The sequence below is a fragment of the Pleurodeles waltl genome, chromosome 9, assembly GCF_031143425.1.
Source record: "Pleurodeles waltl isolate 20211129_DDA chromosome 9, aPleWal1.hap1.20221129, whole genome shotgun sequence".
In the NCBI taxonomy this organism is placed as follows: Eukaryota; Metazoa; Chordata; class Amphibia; order Caudata; family Salamandridae; genus Pleurodeles; species Pleurodeles waltl.
Window position 1 is genome coordinate 547,514,900 of NC_090448.1, and position 26,228 is coordinate 547,541,127.

Genomic DNA, 26,228 nt, shown 5'->3' on the forward strand with positions numbered 1-26,228 from the left:
AGGCGAGCTACTCACAGGTCGATGGAGAGCTACCAGTAGCTCACGAGCTACTGGTTGGAAAAGCCTGATCTAAACTATTTTCCCCCATTCAAATCTGAAAATGCCAACTCAGACCTGGTCGGTGGCCTCCATCGAGTTCAGATCTGGAACAGTACAAAGCTTACTGTCACATCCAAAACTGGACAGGCTACAGAGATATCCTCAAAAGCATCATGAGGAACTAGTGCTACAAGTTGAACACACTGCAGTTTAATTCTGGAATTTCTCAGCTACAGTAGGCCCACTACCACACCTGCCTGAATGACAGTCTTGTTGGGGTACCCTCCAGAATGCTGGCTTGAAACAACTGAACTATTCAATTTTGCACACATGATGGTCTTCTGATAAGTGAAATCTAATCCTCAAATGCCTCTCTGTAATTGCCAGATGGTAGAAAAAGACTTACAGTTGCAAGCAGCATGCAAAGGGGTTTTGGCGCATCCCTAGAAGCTTATGACCCAGGCAACTTAAACAGAACACTGCAACCACCAGTTGGAAAACCAGCTCAAATTCATTCCAGTCCACAAATTTCTCCTTCAGACTTTGAAATGGTAGGGATAAGGCAATTTCTGGCAAAGGCTGTCCACTGTGCCAGCTACAGACTTAGAGGTCACTAAACACAATGTGGGGGTGGGAGGCAGTCATCTAGGACAAATTCAATTTGTCCTCTATTATAAATGTGCTTGAGATAAGGATATCTTCCTGACATTACAAGTTTCCTGTCTGTGCTCAGGCCCTTGGTGATTTCATGACAACAGAGCAGCCGTTCTCACAATGGGAGGAAAAAACTATTTTCCACAAATCAGTCGACTGCGAACCTGTAGAAGCAAACATATCCTAGGATATGCTCCCCAAGATATCTTACACTAGGGTTCTCAACAAGAGACCCAACAACCTAATTGCACATCTACTCTCACCCCACAAACAGGAGCTGCGATAGACTGGCCATGGCACATTGAGGAATGGGATGCCAGCATATCCACACACTGGCAACTATTTTACCTCGTTAATTAGCAGGCATCAAAGATCCCCAGAAAAGTCTCTCATGCTGGACTGACAGAATGCAGTCTTCCAAGCTGCTGGTCTAATTCCCCTCTAAGCAAGCTCATAAGGAGGCCTCAATCTTGCATAGAAGCAGGAGTTGCTGAACAATAAGGGGCAGCCGTACAATTACTTAGCTATTGTGCTTCCTTCCAAAGGAGTTAACTGACATGTCTTCTGGAAACATGGCATTTGTGACAGCAGCCAGGAAATCCACGTTTCGGGTAACTGCATCTTTAGGTTGAGCCTGCAGGCAGCTTGCATGCCCTGTCACCTGGAGACCAATTTTCTCAAAAAAACAAAAACAAAAAAAACACCTTGAAAAGGGGCTTTTAGACTGCCCATTAATTAATATTCATTGGCATCATCTTACTTTTTGCTGCCCTCTTAATTAGAAGTGCATGTGAGTAGTCACCTACTTTTCCTTCTGTGGAAAATGGACCAAGTACAGATTGATTTAATTAAGTGTCCGTCCACTGCCCGCTCTGTGATTCAGGTACTATTTTCCCCTTTTTTAGCATCATTATACAGTGTGAACTTTACCTGAAGTTATTTGAGAGCTTTACATGACGACCAGTCACATTACACAAGTCCACATTCATTTTTGTGTTTTTTGCCACACAAAGATTATGATTTGCAGAGAAACACTTCCAAATGCCATCGAGGTAATCAATAAACGAGTACATGTGTAATATTTTAGTGTACATACACAGAAGTTAAAAGTAGGCCCTTCGTCAAAAAAAACTGCAATGGGTGTGTTTCGATTGTTTCAGATATAATTTGACTTCTTTTGAGTGTGTTTGCGGTTTTCACTATGGGACACTTACCAGCTAGTTCAAAGGCAGTGCAAAACCACAGGGGCATCAGAGGGTCTCCGTAGGTAGCTGCCACTGGAATTCTGAGTGGGCTAGCGCCTGATGACTATGCACTTATAAAGCGAAAAAGCAAGCATTGGCAAAGACAACAGATCTAGCCCATGTGAGATCCATTGTGGATTGTCAACGTTTTTTAGCCATGTTCCACAGCAGTGCATTGTCACCTGCCTAACTAATGGGATAGCAACTGTGACTACAAAAACAGAGAGTTAATCATTCGGCACTGCTAACAAAGTTTTACCAACCGGTATCTTGCATAATTCCCCCCACCCCCAGGCCTCCTAAGCTAAGGTACCAGGTGAAGTTACACTAGGTATGATCTTCTCCATTACCACATTTTCTCCTTCTGCAGCTGGAAAGGCTACTATGAGTAGAAATATAAAAGAGTGAATAGATAGGAGCAGGACAGTATGAGCTTAATGAGTCTTTCCGGTAAGCACATAAAGCAGGCCTAAAAAAAGAAAAAAAAATATATATATATATATATATGTTATGACCTGCAGGTCTAGTAGCTTGAATAATCTACTCAACCTAACTGTAATGTACTTGACCCAGAACTGTGTCTCAAATTGTGTGATCCTAGGCAAATATTGTATTCTACAATCACCATTTTGTTTGTTCTCACGAGTGCACCTTCTAATATGCGAGTTCAGCATTTCTGCTGTAAAAAACAAACCCTCTTTTGTTTGATTAAATACCCTAAATGTTTGCTCCATGTACAATAAATCTAGCCCACATATAGGGTACACAAGATCCATGCCTGACTTGCCTCTTAGTTTACTAATAGCTTTGCCATCAGGGCAAGAGAGTTTGTTTAAACAGTCACACTCAATAAATATATTACTAAAGCATGATGTGGTAGCACACTGTCATTTACAGACAGTACATTTCCAAGAAATGTCCAAAAACATTCCCACGAACTTGCAGCTTTACTGATAAAGCTAGATAGTGTATTTACAATTATCTGTGAAAATTGGGTTTCAGAAAACATCATTTGCACATCACCAAGTAAAGTGTTCTGACTTTTTTCATTCTATTAAACTTGTTTTTTCATCACACAGAAGTAGAAAAACATGGTCCTTCACAGCTACTGAAATATATTTTGGAATGCTTGTAACATTGACTTAGTTATATAAAATGTTGTGCGTTAGGAAAAACCTGATACCAAAAGCCTTTCATTTCACATAGGTGGGACAGTTCACCGTACAACATCCTGGAACTCTGCAGTTACAAGGAAAGTATTTGCACTGCAAGAAGATAACTGACTGAACACAGAGCAAATGTGACAAGAATAAGAATTAAAGGCATCTTAATTTCTAATTCAGTTTCTGACTGAACAGATCACCTGTTCTTTCTCCACTGCCAGAAGGGTCAGTAGAGTGGAATCTAAAAATAGCTCACCTCATAAAAGCCATAGTGAGTGGTCAGAGTAGATTTTTTTAGCCCTGCATAAAGATTATCCTAGTAACAAAAACAAACCCCTCTCCCATCGACTAGGAAGTCCATACTGATCAGGTAAATTTCAAGTGAAGGGAGCTGTCTAAGATGTACAACTACATGGAGAGAAAGAAGCATGGTCACATGTACAATGTGATGCAGGGTTGGTGGAGGAAAGCAATGCTCTGAATTAAACATCTTTGACAAGCAGTTTCCCGTCCTATCATTAAGTATAAGAGTACCTAATGGGCTGGAATATAGGGGATCTCATAGACCAGTGTATGTTACCTGCCGTTTTTAAAGAACTGCTTTCTCTGCTGCTTTAGCAGGAAGGCTAACTAAAGCTAGTTTTAGATTTTACCATGACCAATAATATTTCTGTTGAATTTTTCTTGGGACTACTTTCTTTTATAGGTTTGTTGTTCACGAGGTAGCAGGACTGAAAGGAGCGTCTCTACCTTGTAGAATAGTTTTAAATCGAACACATGGGAAAATGAATGCGTATGTCAGCTGCCACGTTTCAAAATATAGCTTTTAATATTGATCTGCACTAAAATACAATTGATAACTAGAGGCCCAAAACATACCACTCCAAGCATTAGTATGGAACCGAAGATCCCCTGCCATTCAAAAAGTAACTAAAACAGCTGTTCTTCATACCATCACCCAGCAAGAAGCACCTGTAAGAAAACCTTTCACAGTTTGCTCTACTTAATGCCCATCACCCGAGTGCATGAAGTCATCATATTGGTTCGAACAAAGCAGTAATAAAGATATATTCCCACTGGCCCATTTACCCACGATTCTGCCATTTGTAGAGGAATTTATTCCAAGAACCTAGGAGCAGAGATTGTTATACCTCTTTCCTAAAGATTGAAATTAGGAGGCCAAGCAACAAGTTGAAAATATATAGAATCAAAGTAGTTTTTCAAAAAAAATTTTTTTTTGATTATCCGCTCTCTCCCATGGCACCAGCTCCTAAACCACTGGGCATTATCGCCACAAACCAGCACGTTTCAGGGCTCGAAAAATCATTATAATGTTACTTGACCTGCAGGTCGAGTAACTTAAATAACCTACTCGACCTAACTGCAATGTACCTGACCCTTAAACGGGTCTCAAATTGTGTGATCCTAGGCAAATAGTTTACAGAGTTGCCTTTTTCTTAATTCTCATATATGATTGCACCTTCAAATATGTGACCTCAGCATTTCTGCAGTACAAAAAACCTCTTTTGTTTGATTAAGTAGACTAAAGTTTGCTGCATGCATCACAAGAATCTAGCTCACATACCCATGAGGTATAGCCCACATAACCTAGGACTTTAGTTTACTAACAACATTGCCATCAGGGCAGGAGTGTTTCTCAGTTTTATTAAACACTTAATTTTAATAAATATATTACTAAACCATGATGTGGTAAGAGTCATCTACACAGTAACTTTCCAAGAAATGTCCAAAACCCCTCCTCTAACTTGCAGCTTTACTGCTAAAACTATATAGTGTATGAACAATCTGTGAAAATTGGGTTTCAGAAAACATATCCTTTGCACACCAACATGTAAAGTATTCTGATTTTGTTTTCATCCTATTAAAATATTTTTTCCATCACAAAGAAATATAAAACAAGCATTTGCCAAGAGGAAATTAAACGCCAAATTGTGTTCTGAAGTATTAAAATTCACAACAACAAAAAAAACAGGAAAGGGTGTGCAATATGGCAACATAACGACTTTGCATAGAAAGATGTGTGTTAATGGACGATGTTAACAGGTGTAAAGTGGCATCTCAAAGCAGAGACTTCACTTTGAGAGCCGACGTCATAGATCGAGTCATTGTGCATGTTTTTTCTGTGTTAAAAACTTGTATATCACCAGAAGCAGCGGATAGCGACTGGCAACCGTCCAGAAAGGTACAAGATACGAGCTTGGGCCACTGCTTCATGAAAACACCACCTAATTCAGGATGGGGAAGAACCCATAAACCATTCCCTGCACATCCTAGTACTAAACAGTCCGATACAGGTAGATGGGTGGACTGGCATGGACCCGAGGCTTTCCTCCCCCAAGATGACTAGTCCCCACATGGATGACGGAACAGAGTATTATTGACCAAGCTTTCATGCCCCATTACGCATCTGTCGTCCCATGCTCGCTGACAGGCACCCCCCGCCATTCCTGCCACGGTCTTCTGTTCTGCGGGCTTCCAATAAAGGTGCTATTCACAGTTTACTACATTAATTAGCATTTAAAGGTGACCCTCTGCAGGGTTCTGTTTGTGTTGGTGTGGCCCTTACTACTTCACACAGAGCCCAACAATTTAACTGTACTGTGCACAGGCAGTTGTGCACACAGAATAGGCAGCAGCTTAGCAGTCACAAACTAGCCGGCGCTGCTTTTGCTATGCAGCCGCATGAGTTTTGGGTGACAGCTAATTATTGATAATGATGTATAACCTGCCGAAGGCACATGACCTACACACTGACGGAGCAAGAGAGCCATGGAAGAGAAGCCACCTCTCAGGTGGCTGCTAGCCATCGAATGCCTAACCACCAAAGTGTTAAAGTTGGTGTTTAACACACAAATATAAGAACACTGCTGGGGAGCACATCCTAAGCCCATAACCCAAGTACCCCAGACTGTCTCCGCCCACGATCTGTGCTCTCAGCTGTGCCAGTGAGTAAGATTTCACCTCCAAACAGACTGACAAACCGCTTTGACTGGAGGGATCCCCAGACCGTGAAAGGCACACATATTGGGAGTTACTGCGCAAATGGTAGAAACAACGCATAAAAGTAAGTGCCATACCACTGCTGATCCGGTGACCTTTAAAGACGAAACGCCATGTACTTGAGTGAGTATATGAGAGAGACAGTGAGTGACTGCGAGCGAGAGAGCGAGCGACTACAAAGAGTTCTGTCGCTCCAGCATTCGTCGAAGGTACCAGCACAGCGTAGAGAGAAGGTGGTATGATCTCCATGGCTCACACAAAAAAACTTGCACAAATGCTCCAGATGGAAGTTGGGTGGAAACTAACACGATAAATAAAGACTCATTGGCCCAATGGACAGCTTTAGGCAGTAGAAAAAGAAGAAGCATTTGGGATCCAATAGTCTTGTGTTTGCTCGAGTTAGAGCTCATAGCGTTGTAAATTACTGACTGGACTTTTATTGCCAGACAGACTGAAAATAACAAAAGGAAGAGAGTGAGGGTGAGCTGGACCTGGAAAAGCCCCCCTCTGCTGTTGGTTTATGTTTACAGAGGTAGCTGGTGGGGAGGAATAACTGAACAAGCACCCACACTGTTGAGGTGAAACAGGCAAATGCCCCAAAAAAAGTCCCTTACAGAAGAGATAAACAGGCCATAGCGTCATTTACACAGTACTTTGTGCTGCTCCCAAAGTGAAAAAAGGCGGGACAGAGGCAGAACTGACCACTAGCAAGCAAGGATTTTTGAAGGACACTGCAACTAACAAATAAACGCTGGAACTCACTGTATAGTATACTTAAAAAATATACAGCAGGCTGAAGGCTAACGCTCGACCTAAAAAGGACTTTCACAACTACTGAGATATATTTTGAAATGTTTGCACAGTTGACTTAGTCATTTAAATGTTATGAGTTAGGAAAAACCTGACACCCTATATCCTTTTATTTTACATTCTAAGCAGCAGGTCACACAGTTCACCTTACAAAGTCCTGGAACTCTGTAGTCAGAAGGAAAATTAATTGTAAGAAAAACTGACTTTTGACCTCGGTCTGTGAGCACGGAGCAAATGTGACATAAGCACAAGATTTAAAGGCATCCGTTATTGCCCATCCACTTTTTAACTGACCAGAACACCTGTTCAGTGTCAACTGGCCAGAAGGGACAAGTATTTAAAAAAAAAAAAAAAAAAAAAAAAAAAAAAAAAAAAAAGCTCAACCTTATCAAATAAGATTTGCCAATGCAAGTGGATTTTCCGGGACCTGCCTTTGGTAGAACCGCCAACCTTGAAGGGAACCTGTGCCTCTCAAATTGGTAGTTTGCATTTTTTGCCGTACTGTGTCACCTAGAATATATTTTGTTTCCACTCAGAACATAAAACAACCACACCAAAATAATAACAAGCATTTGCAATGTAATAGGTCTTGTATTTCCTTGATTTAGAGCTACCATTGTAAATGCATAACTGGACTTTTTTCCCTGCTGCATAATTTGGCCCTCTCTGCCACATAATTTCGGTGGCCCTGCATATAACTAAAGCACTTCCAATTTACCTTTACCCTCTGTCTGAAGCAACAAGTGAAAATATTGCCATTATATTTATTTATATTATTATTTTGCCCCCCCTTCAATCTAGTGAGGGGACCCAGAGATGACCTATGCAGAAAGAGAACTTTATGCTGACTGTTTTGATTGTGGTCCCATTATTCTAGGGCCACCACACAGTGAGTTATGGGCAAAAATGTTTTGAAAAATTGAATGCCTAAAAAGCATTATGGGGCAAGTTTCAGAGTGCAACAAATATTGTAGTATCTTGATAGTAATGCTCAGAACAGCCCTTAGAGGGCACCACAATAAAAAAATAGCATTTGTATGAAGAATGTAGCCATATAGTCAGCCCTTAAGGAGCATAACCACATGAAAACAGAATGGCAGAACTTAATGCTGTGTAACCATATATTTAGGCCCTAGAAGACGTAATGCATTACATATTCATGCCTAGCACGCCTACTAGAGTAAAATTACAAACAAGGCCCTTAACACAAATTACTCCCGGCTGTAAAACAAAAGTTTCAGCCATGACAGAATCTAAAGACACTGAATGGTGGAAGGGGTTATTACTTTGGGGTCCTCCTAAAGTAATGTGGGGACCAGGAGAAGACTTAGACAGAAAGTGGGTGTAATGCTAAATGGTTTGGTGGTGGTCTCATTGTCCTAGGACCACCACAGGCTGATTTACGGGCCACAAATGTTGTCCACAATGCATTATGGGGCGAGTTTCCCAGAGTGCAGTGAATATTGTTGTATCGGCTCTCACTGTGCCAGGAGAGCGGTGCTGAGGATTTCTGTGGTTTTTTTTTTGTTTAAAAACACCCAGTATGTATATTTTTCAACTGCTAAACTTTACGTAGTACTCATGAGAAGTGCTCCTTTGATCGAGTTTGCACTACATGAACCTTTATGTACATAAGTGGTACTCCTGTAAAGCACTCCTACGATCGAGTTCGGACTACATGAAATTTCCCCCCCCCAAAAAAATAATTATTATATATAATATTATATAATAATATATAAGAAACCCCTTCCAGCTTGCAGCCTTTGGGCACAGACAGCACAAAGAAACAGCGGCACGCCCCAAAAAAAAAAAAAAAAAGGAAGAGAAAGGAACATACGGCCACTGAGAGCGAAGCAGAGAGGCAAACGAAAAAAGGTAGTGTGCCACACTATGGTATATGGCCAATAGTGCAATAATCCATGTAACAGGGTCAGTCTTCAGGGTGGTAACAAAGCAGCCTCAAGGCAGGACAAATTTAAAGCATTTACCTACGTAATCAAGGACATTTTTTTTTTAAAGACAGGCCACGAACAAATGAAAGTGATGGGCGTGGTGAAAGCCCACAGAAGTAGATTACAACATGTCGAAGACAGCATAGTGTGTGCTCAGTCTTTAATCTAGAACCCATTACAACAGGTTTATTCCACATACCAAAGAATGTGGTTTATGCCAATATTCTGGGGGCAATGCCTGTTAAATATAACCATCTCAGTTTGTTAAACAACATGAAACAAGTGTTATTACATTGTGACATCTGAATCTATGTAATTCAGCACAGTCCATCCAGGATGCCATTTGCACCCTTTACTTCAAACCACGCACAAGAAAAAACATTCCCATCAATCACCACTAGGCTAGGCAAGCAGCACTGACTGCCAGGCTTGTTTTTTTCAACAGGACATTATAAGAGTTAAAGAGGATGACAGGAATTGCAGAAAAGGAGTGCAGATGGGGAAAAAAAGACAAATACATATTGAAGACTTCCAAAAATGTACAAACTCCCTAACTCCCCTGCCTAAAATTAGCAGGAAGCTGCAGCAGAGATAAGGAACTCAGGGGTCTTAAGCAATAGCATAATCTACATAAAGACATGGTAAGGACCAAACACTGTGGTCCACTGCTCACAGAATGGCAACTTAAGATCCCAACCCACCTTCATTTTTAATTCAAAAGGGAACCACTCAAACCCACAAACAATCTTCCTGTCACAGTGCAAATAAAATCCAACTTAGAAACGCTTAACTTTGTTAGACACCCTGAAAACCTCTTCCAAAATGCTTCTTCTCATTCAAGGTGGAGGACAAGAACTCTTCCAAAAATCGAGATAATCAGTCTGCTCTACTCGGGAAAAAGTTAACAGTGTAAAGGCCACTGGATGTTAGGTGGAGAAACCCAAGGTGGGAGAACGTATCACCTGCCTACAGGTAATCAAGTTTCAGATTTTCTTTCCATCAGACTGCATCCTACCTCAACATTTAAAAAAAAAAAAAAAACAACAAACAACACACACACACCCTTCATTAAAATAAACTATTTTTTAGGGAGCAGTTATACTCTTCTACCTCCCTATAACAATACTCTCCATACACTCCATATTCTGCATGCCTTCGTGCCCCAGTGTACTCCACATTTTCATATCCTACATTACTCTACTAAATTTCTGTAAAATAACCATAACCCTCCTTAGAAACCATAAACTTACTTTCGGAATAACCGTTCCTGCAACACTAAAACCTAGCTAACCTATCTACTCATCCGGCTACCATAAATTAAAATGTTTCATTCCGTTTATCGCTCCGTGTCATCTCAAAATATTTTATCTCCTTCACCCTAGTTCCTCACCCCTCTTTCACTTGCATTAACTCACTCTAATAATTACACCCAACGGCCATCAACATAATACATCACCACCTGAAAAATGGAGGAAATCCTTCAGTTTCCTTAGAGCTTAAGACTAGCCCAGTAACAAACAAGTCTGCAACAATAATTAATAATCACTCGATTAACCACTAACTTTGGACTACAGAGTAGCGTGCTATGAACCGTAAAGCACTTAAACTTCTAGTCAGGGGTAGAAACCACTACACAAATGGAATTCCTACATAATGTTTTTCTGCGGATTGCACAAGTAACAGTATGTGTCCTAAAATGGTTCCTTAGTGCTGTAACATGTGTGCCGCAATAAATGGTAACAAATATGCAGGGGACGAAACTCACCAAGCCAGTTTAATGCAGGTTTCCCTCTCCACTATTCAAATACTGCCATTCATTCCAACCATAAAAGAGTAGAATACAATTGCATCACTCGCCTGGGCACACATACCAAGATTTACTTGCAAGCTTTTCCTTAAGTAAAAATCTTGTTGGCTATTAGCATGTAAGGGGCTCGTAACAAGCAGGACATTCCCCTAGACCTCACTTTTAAACCAAAGTGTTTTGCCAAGATGTTTTATACTACACTGACAATTTTAAAGTGTACTCTGTAAGTCCCAGGATGAAACATGCTGCTGGTTAAACATCAAAGTGTGGCTGAAGGACCACACGCCACAGGGCCACTTAACACTGGCAAATACTCCTTTTGTCTTCGGTTTCTCTGCTCTTAAGCAGGCATCATTATTTCAAATTACCAGCAAGAACCTGGTAAATAACGGATACAGAAAAGCAAATCAGTTATGTACCACTCATCAAAAATCCAAACATACTGTGAAGAAGGTTTAAGAAATAAACATCACACTCAAAACATAAGTCGCTTAGAAACTTAGCTCTTATCATGATAATCACAGGCCAAAAGGTAGGGGTGCCCCTCAAAGCCTCTCATATCTTTGAGGTTGATAGAAGGAGTAGCATTACGCTGGGATACAAACACAAGTTCTTTAAAGCACTGCAAAAGCACATGCCAGTGGTAGCTATTGTAATACACCATGACTAGCAATAATTTTTTTTTTATATAAATAGTTGTTAGAAATGGGGTCTGTAGTTGGCAATCAGTTTGCACCCTGTCCAGTAGGGACCCTCACTCTAGTCAAGATAAGGGAGATACCCGCTCAGATAACCCATGCTCACACCCTTGGTAGCTTGGCACGAGCAGCCAGGCTTATCTCAGAAGCAATGTGTAAAGCATCTGCATATAACACAGTAATAAGTGAAAACACTACAATCGCACACCACAACATTTTTTGAAAAATAGCCAATATTTATCTATATAAAACAAGACCAAATACCATAACAATCCAACATACAGTAATTAAAATATGAATTCTGCAAGATTTAATCAAAAATACAGTTCCTTATAGTCGATAGCTCCACCTGGGGCTATTACGCCGTCGTGATCCACAAAACCAACAGTTCAGGCCGTCCGCGGCATTGCGGGCCAGCTACGGTGTCGGGAAGACCCACAAACAGTACCCTGGATTTGCAGGGAGTCGTGATCCTTGCGGTGAGCTCCAGAGAGCGGCGTTGCTGATGTCGGTTCCGGAGTCTGTCCAGGCGTCGTCAGGCCCTTGAGGTCACACGCATTACGGATCGAACTCCAGGCTGATGAAGTCAGGTGCACCGGCGTGAATGACGTCGGTGGACCGGGGCTGCGGTGCGGCACAGGATGGTGCTTCGTGACCCTCGCGAGCAGTGTCCACAGGAGGGGTGTCGTCAGGGAAGCCCAGGCTGCGGTGTGAGCAGGCAATGCCAGAGTGCAGAGCCCACAGGTCATGGTGCGAGCAGCAGCTCTGTGAAGTCACCTGATGATGGTGTCAGGGAGACGCAGGTCGTGGTGCGAAGCGGGGCAATGCGACTCAGTGTGGCGTCTGTAGGTCACGGTGCAGGCCAGCGGCGTCACAGTGGTTTCTCCTCTTGAACAGCACAAAAAACACAGTTCCCAGTGCTGCTGGTTGAGGAAACTGAAGTCTCTGGTGTCCGAGACTTCCAACAGGAGGCAAGCTCTACTCCAAGCCCTTGGAGAATTTACTCAAGCAGGACACACAGCAAAGTTCACCCTTTGCACTCTTTTCAGGCAGAAGCAACAACTGCAGGCCAGTCCAGCAAAGCAGTACAGCAAAGGAACAGTACTCCTCCTTCAGCTCTTCTCCTTGCAGAGGTTCCTCAGGATTCCAGAAAGATCATAAAAGTCTGGGATTTTGGGTCTTCTTCCTATACCCAGTTCTGCCTTTGAAATTGGCAAACTTCAAAGCCAAGTCTCACGTGTTTGCAAGATCCTTCCTTGTCCAGACCAGGCCCCAGACACTCACTAGGGGGGGTCGGAGACGGCACTGTATGAGGGCAGGCACAGTCCTTTCAGGTGTGTGACCACTCCTCCCCTCCAGCCCAGATGGCTAATCAAGATATGCAGGCTACACCCCAGCCCCATTTGTGTCACTGTCTAGAGGAAAGGTGTGAACAGCCCAACTGTCAAACTGACCCAGACAAGGAATCCACAAACAGGCAGAGTCACAGAATGGATTATGCAAGAAAATGCCTACTTTCTAAAAGTGGCATTTTCAAACTAACAATCTAAAATCAACTTCACTAAAAGATGTATTTTTAAATTGTGAGCTCAGAGACCCTAAACTCCACATTTTATCTGCTCTCAAAGAGAATCTGCGCTTTAAGGATATTTAAAGGCAGCCCCTGTGTTAACCTATGAGAGGGATAGGCCTTGCCCATTGAAAACCAAATTTGGCAGTATTTCACTGTTAGGACATGTAAGGAAATGGATCCCTGTTGCAGTTACCCCCCACTTTTTGCCTGATACTGACTTGACTGAGAAGTGTGCTGGGACCCTGCTAACCGGGCCCCAGCACCAGTGTTCTTTCACCTAAAATGTACCATTGTTTCCACAATTGGCACTCCCCTGGCACACACATAAGTCCCTTGTAAAAGGTACCAGTGGTACTAAGGGCCCTGTGACCAGGGAAGGTCCCTAAGGGCTGCAGCATATGTTGTGCCACCCTAAGGGACCCCTCACCTAAGACATGCACACTGCCATTGCAGATTGTGTTTTTGGTGGGGAGAAAAAGGCAAAGTCGACATGGCATCCCCCTCAGGATGCCATGAACACAAAATACTGCCTGTGGCATAGGTAAGTCACCCCTCTAGCAGGCTTACAGCCCTAAGGCAGGGTGCACTATACCACAGGTGAGGGCATAGCTGCATAAGCAATATGCCCCTACAGTGTCTAAGTCTTTTCTTAGACATTGTAAGTACAGTTGTGGCCATATTAAGTGTATGGTCCGGGAGTTTGTCAGTAACGAACTCCACAGCTCCATAATGGCTACACTGAATACTGGGAAGTTTGGTATCAAACTTCTCAGAATAATAAACCCACACTGATGCCAGCGTTGGATTTATTTCAACAAAAAAAAATGTACACAGAGGGCATCTTAGAGATGCCCCTGTATTTTACCCAGTTGTTCAGTGCAGGACTGACTGGTCTGTGCCAGCCTGCTGCTGAGAGCAGAGTTTCTGACCCCATGTGGTGAGGGCCTTTGTGCTCTGAGGACAGAAACAAAAGCCTGCTCTGGGTGGAGGTGCTTCACACCTTCCCCCTGCAGGAACTGTAACACCTAGCAGTGAGCCTCAAAGGCTCAGGCTTCGTGTTACAATGCCCCAGGGTACTCCAGCTAGTGGAGATGCCCGCCCCGTGGACACAGCCCCCACTTTTGGCGGCAAGTCCAGGGGAGATAATGAGAAAAACAAGGAGGAGTCACCCACCAGTCAGGACAGCCCCTAAGGTGTCCTGAGCTGACGTGACCCCTGCCTTTAGAAATCCTCCATCTTGATTTTGGAGGATTCCCCCAATAGGAATAGGGATGTGCCCCCCCTCCCCTCAGGGAGGTGACACAAAGAGGGTGCAGCCACCCTCAAGGACAGTAGCCATTGGCTACTGCCCTCCCAGACCTAAACACCCCCCTAAATTCAGTATTTAGGGGCACCCCAGAACCTAGGAAACTAGATTCCTGCAACCTAAGACGAAGAAGGACTGCTGACCTGAAGCCCTGCAGAGAAGACGGATACACCAACTGCTTTAGCCACAGCCCTACCGGCCTGTCTCCCCACTTCGAGAGAAACTGCAACAGTGACGCGCTCCCCAGCATCCAGCTACCTCTGAAGCCTCAGAGGACTACCCTGCATCCAAAAGGACCAAGAACTCCCGAGGACAGCGGCCCTGTTCCAAAGAAAACAAAACTTGCAACAAAAACAACTTTTAAAGGACTGCACATTTCCTGCCGGAAGCGTGAGACTTTCCACTCTGCACCCGACGCCCCCGGCTCAACCGGCGGAGAAACACTACAGGGAGGACTCCCCGGCGACTGCGAGCCCGTGAGTAGCCAGAGTTGACCCACCTGAGCCCCCACAGCGACGCCTGAAGAGGGAATCCAGAGGCTCCCCCTGACCGCGACTGCCTGCTTCCAAGAACCCAACACCTGATAATGACACTGCACCCGCAGCCCCCAGGACCTGAAGGATCTGACCTCCAGTGCAGCAGCGACACCAAGGTGGCCCTCTCCCTGCCCAGGTGGTGGCTACCCCGAGGAGCCCCCTCCCTTCCCCCCCTTGCCTGCCTGCTTTGCTGAAGAGCCCTCTGGGTCTCCCATTGAAACCTATTGCAAACCCGACGCCTGTTTGCACTCTGCACCCGGCCGCCCCCGTGCCGCTGAGGGTGTACTTTCTGTGCTGACTTGTGTCCCCCCGGTGCCCTACAAAACCCCCCTGGTCTGCCCTCTGAAGTCACGGGTACTTACCTGCTGGCGGACTGGAACCGGGGCACCCCCTTCTCCATTGAAGTCTATTTGTTTTGGGCACCACTTTGACCTCTGCACCTGACCAGCCCTGAGCTGCTGGTGTGTCACTTTGGGGTTGCCCTGAACCCCCAACGGTGGGCTACTTTGGACCCAACTTTGAACCCTGTAGGTGGTTTAATTACCTGCAAAGCTAACAAATACTTACCTCCCCCAGGAACTGTTGAAATTTGCACTGTCTAGTTTTAAAATAGCTTATTGCCATTTTTGCCAAAACTGTACATGCTATTTTGCTGATTCAAAGTTCCTATGATCCCTAAGTGAAGTACCTTTCATTTGAAGTATTGATTGTAAATCATGAACCTGTGGTTCTTAAAATAAACTAAGAAAATATATTTTTCTATATAAAAACCTATTGGCCTGGAATTGTCTTTGAGTGTGTGTTCCTAATTTATTGCCTGTGTGTGTACAACAAATGCTTAACACTGCCCTCTGATAAGCCTACTGCTCGACCACACTACCACAAAATAGAGCATTAGAATTATCTCTTTTTGCCACTATCTTACCTCTAAGGGGAACCCTTGGACTCTGTGCATGCTATTTCTTACTTTGAAATACAGCTCCAACTTCCTACAGGACATATAAGACACACTAGTATATGTCCTCCCTTAAACATACACTGCTCCCTGCCTATGGGGCTACCTAGGGCCTAACTTAGGGGTGCCTTACATGTAGACAGAGGGAAGGTTGCAATGGCAGGTCTGAGTCATGTTTAAAGGGATACTAATGTTGGTGGCTCAACCAGTGCTGCAAGCCCAGTAGTAGCTTTTGATTCACAGACTCTGGGCACCTCTAGGGCACGTTACTAGGGACTTATTAGTAAATCAAATATGCCAATTAAGGATAAACCAATCCACAGTACAATTTATATTGGAACACTTGCACTTTAGCACTGGTTAGCAGTGGTAAAACGCCCACAGTCCTGAAGCCAACAAAAACATGTCAGAATAAATAGGAGGAAGGAAGCAAAAAGACTGGAGAGTGACCCTTGCAAAAAGCGCCATTTCCAACAACAGTTATTGATTTTAGAGCAATGAACACAGAAGAGTGACAATGGCTCCTTACTCAAGACAGGTTTTGAGCATCAACATTTGGGAATATCACAGTAAGATTCCAACAGTCACATCTAGCAGAATCATATGCACTCAACAGTGGTGGCAGCTGGGTCTCACTCACCCTTTTGACATTTATAATATGTTGCCCAACCATTTCCCCAACACCTTGGCATATTTGCAAGGGCAGCCCTTGCTCTGTAAACTGGTTTCTCCTTTCGCGCACACCAGTCCACTCACCTCCTCCAATCTAAGAGGAACGGGCCCCTTCGAGGTCTCTCTTGGCCATCAGGAGGGCAGTACCCAGAAAGGTGAGCTCAATTCTCACACCCCCCATACCTTCCATGACTCCCAGAAGCACCATCAATGGGGACAATGGGACCTCCCAGCCAAAAATCTCAGTAAGTTCCTGAAATAACGCAAACCAGTACCACTGTATAGGTGGGCATGCCTAAATCATGTGTTAAGTCTGCACGGGCAGTCTCACATTGGGGCAGGCAGGGTTTGGGAGAATCCCGGCTTGGTATAGCCTGGTGTGGGAAAGGTATACCCCATATAAATAATATGATTGTATGAGTCTTGGACAGGATGACATATTGACAGTCCTCGGAGCCATTAAGACTTCCTGACAATCTTCTTCCTCCAGCAGGCCCTTCCATCGTTCCAATCTCGCTCTAGCGTGGTCCAGATCCCCTGGTGCTTTGTTAATCAGCATTTTATATAGTTGGCACACTCCCCTTTAACCCATCACCCCCATCAATAGTCTAGCCTCCAGTGGGCTATGTTCCCGGCAGTGGATTAGTTTCAGTAGTATGTACCTGGAGGGCACGGCGAAGCTGGAGATACTTATAAAATTGTGCGCGAAAGGTGGTAACTTGCCTGCAGCTCTTGAAAGGAACACGTATGCGTGCTCCACCAGACGTCGCCAAGCTGTGAGATTCTCAACTGATCCCATTTTGCAAATCCCTGCAGGGCTGCTGACTCTTGCAGCCAAGTGCCCTTCCACAGTGGAGTCTACTGGGTCAGTACAGCCATCCACTGATTGTGTTTTTAAGGCCACTCTCCAGGCCAAGAACCCCATCCTCGTCCTGAGGGCAAGGTCCTGCGGAATCAACGAGCCAGAGAGTATGTTGAGTATTTGAGAAAAGGTCAACATGTTAAATTCTAATTTATATGCTGGCACTGACCAGCCCCCAATAAACCAGCCATGTATGGACAGTAACTGGGTCGCCAAATTATATTGTCATGCCCAAGCCCCCATCATACGGGCCTCTTTGGCAATACCGCAACGCTATACAATGCCTACTGCCCTGCCAGAGGAAACTTGTGATAGCATTATCAAAAGCGTGGAATCAGGGGCATGGCAGTGGAAATTATAAGTTCTGAAAAATATACAAAAACCTCAGGAGGACTATTGTTTTAAAAAGGTCTATATGACCTATGATTAGCACTATGTTACGTAAGGTATGTAAAGCAGTGAATAAAGTATGCAATACGTAGGTTTGTTTATTGTTCATCCCAAAATGCCGCGCAATTTTGTAAGAGGGTAAGGAAATCTATGCAGTCTAACCTTCTTTAGTCATTGATGCTCAACACCCTCCACACTGCTTACAAAGTTGGTCTACTGCCACAAGACTGTGAGCGAGTGTGCGCTTTATCACGTTTTGTTCCTGTAACATAACAGGTGGCTCATTAGACACCCTTATAACTAATTCCAACTTTATAGACACTACCCTTTAATAGTCATTGGGCCAAGTGTTCTTCCAAGGTCTCTTGCCACAAAGGAACAGTAAATCGGATCCCTGACAATATTTGCTACTCTTCTACAGTAAGAGAAACAGAGCTATCAATATTCTAAGTGCCATGTGTGACCAACTTATCAAAAACAATTTTATAGGAATTCTGGGATTCTTAGACCTGTTATCCAATTAAAAACAGACTGAAGTGGGAGGGGTCTGTAGAGCAATATGTGGCCACACATTTTTGATTACAATAAAAAGGTTCACCCAACTTTTTTTGAAAGACAACAGTTTCCAGACAGATGAGGTACCTCGGCTAAAATGGAAGGAAAGGTGTTTCCTGTGAAGCCGAACAAGAAACAAGCCTTCTTGGCAGGGTGCCTGCTGCCTGAAATAAGTGTAAATGTGTTTAACTGCTTACACGGCAAATGTAAAGGCTTAGAAGTCAGAATGGGCTTTAACTGAGTCACATGAAGTTTTGTAAAGACATTTATTTATTTTTTTGAGTCACTGTAAGGGTGTCACCAGCTGAGCTGATGTGCTTTGAATGGACGCATGTAAAACATTTTGTTTGTTCCATCTTAAACCTAAAGGGTGTAGCTTCGGGGGGTTGCTTGAGGTGTTACACCCACTCTATTAAATGCAATTTCTGAAAAACAAATGGGTACAGGTCCTTTGGTCGGAAATAGTGAGATGTCTGGCGGATTTCACTCCGATTTTTATACATACACAAGACAAAAACGCACGCGCACACACTCTCTCCCTCTGAAAGTCCTCAAGATATTGATTATTTTACCAATTGTTCTGTTTTGTCACTTAATACGCCTACCAAGCCAAATGTCTCTCCCCTTGCACTGCCCCATAAGCCACTTTCATGCACACTGCTTCTCATATAATGTATTTGAACATTATATATAAGCCCGATTGTCGGAAAATGTGATGCTCACACTCCCCCAAGCTCACTGACCAAGCTACACCACTCTTAAATCTACATCTATTTGTGCATTTTGTGGCAGGCTGTCTTGTACTGTGTAATGCAAGTTTAAAATAAAAACGTTCATATTCAGAGTGCTTTCTACCACAGGCTTGAACCTTGTAACACTAAAAATACACCAGTCACACTTCCCCCACCGGACCAACCAGTAATAATTTATGCGGCTCTCAGGTTACACGCGGATTGCAGTTATCATATTAGACCACATAACTTAAAATATTGCATTTATCCCTTATTAGATTAACTTGTGCTTACTGTTCATTTAAGGGGCCTGTTGAAGTTTATATGTAGTTATCTGAGGATGAAATGCCATCAAAATAGTAACAGATTTTTTTTTTCTTTTTATTCACACATTTGCCCCTGTCACCACGATCACCGACACCCCGATCACTTTGCAGGGATGAGCAACGTGATCTTACTTTTCAATGGACCACGACAGCTGATTACAATTCAGATATACAGGGCAAAACAACAAGCTTGTTAAGATTAGCTATTGTCTCATGAAAATAACAAGCTATGGCAACCTGTGTGAATAATATTCTTAAATTATCTACAAAACTGCTACATGCGCCAAACGCAGACTCCTGTGCGTTCGAGCTGGTACGGCGACTATCCGCTGGCTTCATGCTCCACAGAAGTAGTACCCTTACCGCCCTTCTCACCCCCATTTTGCTGCATTCACGCCACAACTTGCTTCTTTTCAACTCAGAGCAGCGCCATCTTACCAGTAGACAATGTGTATTTTGACGGGCATGGCTGCAGGACAGTAGCACCAACGAGAGGTCGACGGGACAAAGCGCTCTACTTTCAGTAGCTACAGCAGCTCGTATAAACACTTTCGCGCATGCTCTGTGCAGGATATTCAGGCACGCCCTTTCCGACCTCACCAGTGTTGCGAATCCTCTTACACGAAAGGAAGAGTAGTGAGGGTTTGACAAGTAACCAACACAACTCGTGGTTGTAGGGGTGTTCGTCGATCAGGCGACAGGCCCTAAAATAATAGCGTTTCTGACGTTTTTTCAGGAAAAAATTGATTTACCTGGTGCAATAGCATCAACGCCCCCCTCCCAAAATACGGCAATGGTAGCTTCCGAAAACAGTGGGTGGGTGGTATTTTAAAACAGGCAGCATGTTAAAGCTGTTAACCCCTTCGCTGCCAGGCCTTTTCCCCTTCGTGTGCCAAGACTTTTTTGGCTATTTGGGGTAGTTCGCGCTTAGGCCCTCATAACTTTTTCTCCACGGTACCCATGCCAAATTTGCGTCCTTTTTTTCCAACATCCTAGGGATACTAGAGGTACCCAGGTGTATGTTGCCCTGAAGGAGACCGAGAAATTAGCCTAAATACAGCGAAAATGTTGTATTTTTTCAAACAAATGGGGACAAAGGGCAAGCCAAAAGAAGGCTTGTGTTTTTTTCCATGAAAGTGGCATCAACAAAGGGTTTGCAGCAGTAAAATCACCATCTTCCCAGCTTTCAGGAACAGGCAGAGTTGAATTAGAAAACCCAATTTTTTAACACAATTTAGACATTTTACTGGGGCATACCCCATTTTTACTATTTTTTGTGCTTTCAGCCTTCTTCCAGTTAGCGACAGAAATGGGTGAGAAACCAATGCTGGGTCCCAGAAGGCTAAACATTTCTGAAATGTAGACACAATTCTGAATTCAGCAAGGAGTCATTTGTGTAGATCCTACAAGTGTTTCCTACAGAAAATATCAGCTGAAATAAAAGAATATTGAAATTGAGGTGTGAAAAAAACAGCTAATTTTCTCCACGTTTTACTCTGTAACTTTTTTCTGCGGTCAGATTTTTGAAAGCAATATACCGTTACGTCTGCTGGACTCTTTTGGTTGCGGGGATATATAGGGCTTGTAGGTTCATCAAGAACCCTAGGTACCCAGAGCCAATAGATGAGCTGCACCTTGCAATGGGTTTTCATTCTATACCAGGTACACAGCAATTAATTTGCTGAAATATAAAAAGTGAAAAATCAAGAAAACCGTTGTATTTCCAAAATGGGGGCACAAGATAAGGTGTTGAGAAGCAGTGGTTATTTGCACATCTCTTTATTCTGGGGTGCCCATACTACCATGTGAATTACAAGGCATTTCTCAAATAGATGTCTTTTTTACACACAGACTTACATTTGGAAGGAAAAAATGTAGAGAAAGACAAGGGGCAATAACACTTGTTTTGCTACTCTGTGTTTCCCCAAGTCTCCCGATAAAAATGGTACCTTACTTGCATGGTTAGGCCTACTGCTCACAACAGGAAACACAAAATGGACATATCACATTTTTACATTGAAATCTGATGTTTTTTGGAAAGTGCCAAGCTGTAGCTTTTGGCCTCTAGCTCAGCCGACACCCAGGGAAACCTAGCAAACCTGCGCATTTTTGAAAACTAGACAGCTAGAGGAATCCAAGATGGGGTGACTTGTGGGGATCTGACCAGGTTCTGTTACCCAGAATCCTTTGCAATCCTCACAATTTGGCCAAAAAACCCTTTTTCCTCTCATTTCGGTGACATAAAGTTCTGGAATCTGAGAGGAGCCACAAATTTCCTTCTATCCAGCGTTCCCCCAAGTCACCTGATAAAAATGGTACCTCACTTGTGTGGGTAGGCCTAGCGCCAACAAAAGGAAATGCCCCAAAACACAACGTGGACACATCACATTTTCACAAAGAAAACAGAGCTGTTTTTTACAAAGTGCCTAGCTGCGGATTTTGGCCTCTAGCTCAGCCGGCACTTGGGGAAACCTAGCAAACCTGTGCATTGTTTAAAACTAGACACCTAGGGGAATCCAAGATGGGGTGACTTGTGGGGCTCTGACCTGATCTGTTACCCAGAATCCTTTGCAAACCTCTACATTTGGCCAAAAAAACACTTTTTCCTCTCATTTCGGTGACAGAAAGTTCTGAAATCTGAGAGGAGCCACAAATTTCCTTCCACCCAGCGTTCCCCCAAGTCTCCCGATAAAAATGGTACCTCACTTGTGTGGGTAGGCCTAGCGCCAACAAAAGGAAATGCCCCAAAACACAACGTGGACACTTCACATTTTCACAAAGAAAACAGAGCTGTTTTTTTACAAAGTGCCTAGCTGTGGAATTTGGCCTCTAGCTCAGCCGGCACCTGCTGAAACCTAGCAAACCTGCACATTTTTTAAAACTAGGCACCTACGGGAATCCAAGCTGGGGTGACTTGTGGGGCTCTGACCAGGTTCTGTCACCCAGAATCTAGTGCAAACCTCAAAATCTGGCAAAAAAACCACTTTTTCCTCTCATTTCGTGACAGAAAGTTCTGGAATCCGAGAAGAGCCACGATTTTCCTTCCATCCAGCGTTCCCCCAAGTCTCCCGATAAAAATGATACCTCACTGTGTGGGTGGCCCAGGTGCCTGCAACAGAAAAATGCCAAAAACCTGTAGAGATTGAGGGGATAGCAGAGCGACTTGATAAGCACATATTTTTCTTTTATACAACTTTTAGGCTGACTCTGCTTTGGGGACCCACACAAGTGAGGTATCATTTTTACTTGGAAGACTGAGGGGAACTCTGGTTGGGGAAATATGCTTTTTTTAAGCAAATGTTGAGGTTTGCAGAGGAGTCTGGTTAAGAAATTGTTGGGGGATCCAGGCAAGCCACACCTCCTTGGACTCCTTGGTGTGTCTATTTTTGTAACATGTCTGGGTGTGGTAGGTTTCCCTAGATGAAGGCCGCACCCGGGACCAAAAACATAGGCGCTCCCCGCAAACACAGGTAGTTTTCCAATTGATCAATTTGATGTGTCCACCTACTTATGTGTTGTTCCAAACACAAAAATTGTGAAAAGAAACACACCTAGCGTGTCACAGGTGTGCTGCAACGCCTGATTATAGCGGAGCAGGTTTTCTCATTTTTACCACACATACTGGTTGGATTTGGCACGAGGGTGAGTGCTGGTTCAGTGGATCAAATTTTATTAACAAGAGATTTCACAAAAATGCAATGCACTGTTAATAACTGAAAGGCCAAAAACCTGAACCAATGACTCACAGCTCGTGAGCTGTAAAGCCACGACAAGGCACCAACCGCTTTACAGTCCATTCACACACCTTCCATACATGACATGCACAAGACCATTCACGCCGCCAGCTACGGGCCCAGCACATTACAACACTTGCATCGACAGACAGCGCCACTCAAGGGCCCATCACTTTCATACGCCCAAAAGCCTGATACAGCAATCACACCAGCTGATGAGTGTGTGGGCTGGTGTTTGGCTGGCACCGGCAGCCAAGCGCCACCCCACGCTCACCGCCAGCCAAGCGCCACCCCACTCACACCGCCAGCCAAGCGCCAACCCACGCATACTGCCAGCCAAGCGCCACCCCACATACACCGCCAGCCAAGCGCCACCCACGCACACCCCCAGCCAAGCACCACCCCACTCACACCGCCAGCCAAGCACCACCCCACGCACACCGCCAGCCAAGCACCACCCCACTCACACTGCCAGCCAAGCACCACCCCATGCACACCACCATCACTTTTTTTTTGTTTTTAAACAACAAAGAACCACTAATTATAAATAAGTACAAAACTACAAACACAAAAGCTCTAATTGAAAACATGACAGTAACGCCAACCGTGAAACTGAACATATAAAAATATAAAACAGCAGGTTACGCTCACGGAATTTCCAAATAATTCTTCTGTGTGTGGTAGCTCCTGAAACAGCCACCCACACACAGCCCAGGCTTTGAAGGACAATCAGGGCAGTACATCCTAGTCTCCTACCTGATACCTCTTCGAGCACAAACACTACATCTCTTAGCAGGAAAGTGTTTTTTTTGGCCATGGGAGGAATGTGCTCAGCAAAGTGACGATCTTTCAATCTAGCCACATCCTCCACCACTGCTTCTCAAGGAACTCTTGCCTGTTCCAGCATAACAAGGCTCGTATGATAGACGCCTGAAATTTCACAAATGTCATCCTTGACTCTTGTGAACTATCCTTGAACACAACAAAAGCATTAAAAGTTGCCAAGTGGAACAGGTGAACCGCTAATTTCTTATACCAAACATAAGACTTACGAGCAGCAGGGTAAGGTTCCAACCTCTGATCTGCTCTATCAACACCACCCATGTGCTTATTATAGTCTAAAATGCACACAGGTTTGCGCATTTCAGCAACTTGACCCCAAACAGCCACAGGTGAAGTACTCTCATCATGGATGGTAGTTAGCATGTACACATCCCTCCTGTCTACACATTTCAGAGCTAGCAGCTCATCATTCCACAAGGCACTGCACTGTCCCTTCTCAAGTTTTTTACAGACGAGCTCTCTTGGATAGCCTTTCCGATTAGAGCGGATTGTGCCACAAGCAACAGTGTCCACTCTGAACAACTCCTTGAACAACTGAACTCCAGTGTAGAAAATATCTACATATAAATGGTGACCTTTGTTAACCAGTCTTCTACCAAGTTCCCACACAATTTTCTCACTAACTCCAAAAGTGGGTGGACAACCAGGGGGGTCAATATTGGAATCCCTACCAGTGTAGACCCGGAAAATATAAACATATCCTGCACTACTTTCAGACAGCATATACATCTTAATTCCATACCGTGCCCTCTTGCTAGGAATGCACTGCCTAAAAACCAAACAACCCTCGAACAGGACCAAAGACTCATCTACAGATATTTCTTTGCCTGGAACATAGATCTCTGAAAAACGATCTACCAAATGATCAAGGACAGGTCTAATCTTAAAAAGACGGTCAGAATCAGGGTGATCTCGTGGCAAGGCTAAAGCATTATCTACAAAATGCAACATCCGAAGAAGAAGATCAAACTGGTTACGACTCATGATGGCAGGAAATATAGCAGTTGCAATCAAGGGACTAGTAGACCTATATGAAGACAGTGATGGCTTCCCTATCAGCCCCATCAAAAAAGTTAAACCCAAGAACCTTTTCACCTCTTCCAGATTTGTGGGAATCCACCGGCTAGCTAGAGAGTGTGGCGTAAGTCTGGCAGCGCTGTCCCTCAAATACTGCTTTGCATACAAATTAGTCTGCTCAACAATCTCTTCCAAAAATATATTGTCTATAAACAACACCAAAAAGTTGACAGACAAAAAGTTTTCCGTATTAGCTCGACAGCCTGGGAAAGCAGTAAACACAGGCAACTGTGGCTGCTCCATGTTTGGTGCAACCCACGTGTCAGGTCTTCCAATGAGAAGCCTTTCAGCCGCTTGCTCCTGCACCATTGGCACATCAGTGTCGCCCTCTAAAACAGGCCCTTCACCAGCACTGAGAGTGGCTTCATCATCAGATGATTCCTCTCTGACAGAAAATTCACTTCCTTCTCTGACTCAGATGCCGAGTCAGTCTCATAATCATGGTCGGAAGACGACTCAAAAAGCACACCAACAATCTGCTGAGCAGTCATCCTACGGCTAGCCGTAATCCTTCCTACAAAAATTAACTGGACAAATGCACTACCAACAACCAGCACTGTGTAAGATAAGTAACAAACAAAGTGTAGCTTTCTCACTAAGAGTTATAAAGTCAAAAACTATACTACTCACTTGCCTGAAAAAGCTTGACTCACCAGCAACAACTCTGCACAGCCAAAGCAATCACCAAGGATATCCCACTAAAAAGAGAAAAAAAAGCAAATTAGACATAAGACAACACAATAACCATTGTGCACAAATCTAAGGACAATTTCACACACAATCCTGCATTCAGTACATGTCATTCATGCATGGCAACAATACTCATTTGGAGTAAATTTATTTACTTACCTAAAACATGCAACTATGCATACCGCAGGACAACCACTGACAAAACTGCAACAAGCCACATCAAAGGAAGCAACAGTTTTGAACTAGAACAAAAAGAAGAAATAAACTGTTATTATCATAAATGCAAATACTTCGCCAGGTCACAAACACCCCGCCACCAATATTTTGTGTCTAGTGTTCTCTGCTTGAGGCACAGGGGCCTAAAAAAAAATAGGCCAATCTGCCCCCAAGGGGAGCAGAAATGCCATAGAATATATTGCCCCCTATGGAGGGCGACGCTTTCCCAAGGGGCCACCCCCCACACAAAACACACATGATCCCTGGTGCTAAGTGGATTCTGCCCCCCTTGAGGGCAGATGGGCCTGAAAAAATAAAAATAAATAGGCCGATCTGCCAGAACTGCCCAATAGTGCTTTTTGTCCCTTGGGGGT

General features: G+C 43.9%; 1 long non-coding RNA gene across 1 annotated transcript in view; it reads right to left on the reverse strand.

Annotated features, from left to right (window-relative positions):
* LOC138259623 (uncharacterized) overlaps window positions 1-19,870 on the reverse strand; it is an 86,513-nt gene extending 66,643 nt beyond the window's left edge. Inside the window, exon 1 of the long non-coding RNA XR_011198758.1 lies at window positions 19,733-19,870. This is a non-coding gene — a long non-coding RNA (uncharacterized lncRNA). The remainder of the gene's footprint in view (window positions 1-19,732) is intronic.
* Window positions 19,871-26,228: the final 6,358 nt, after the last annotated feature.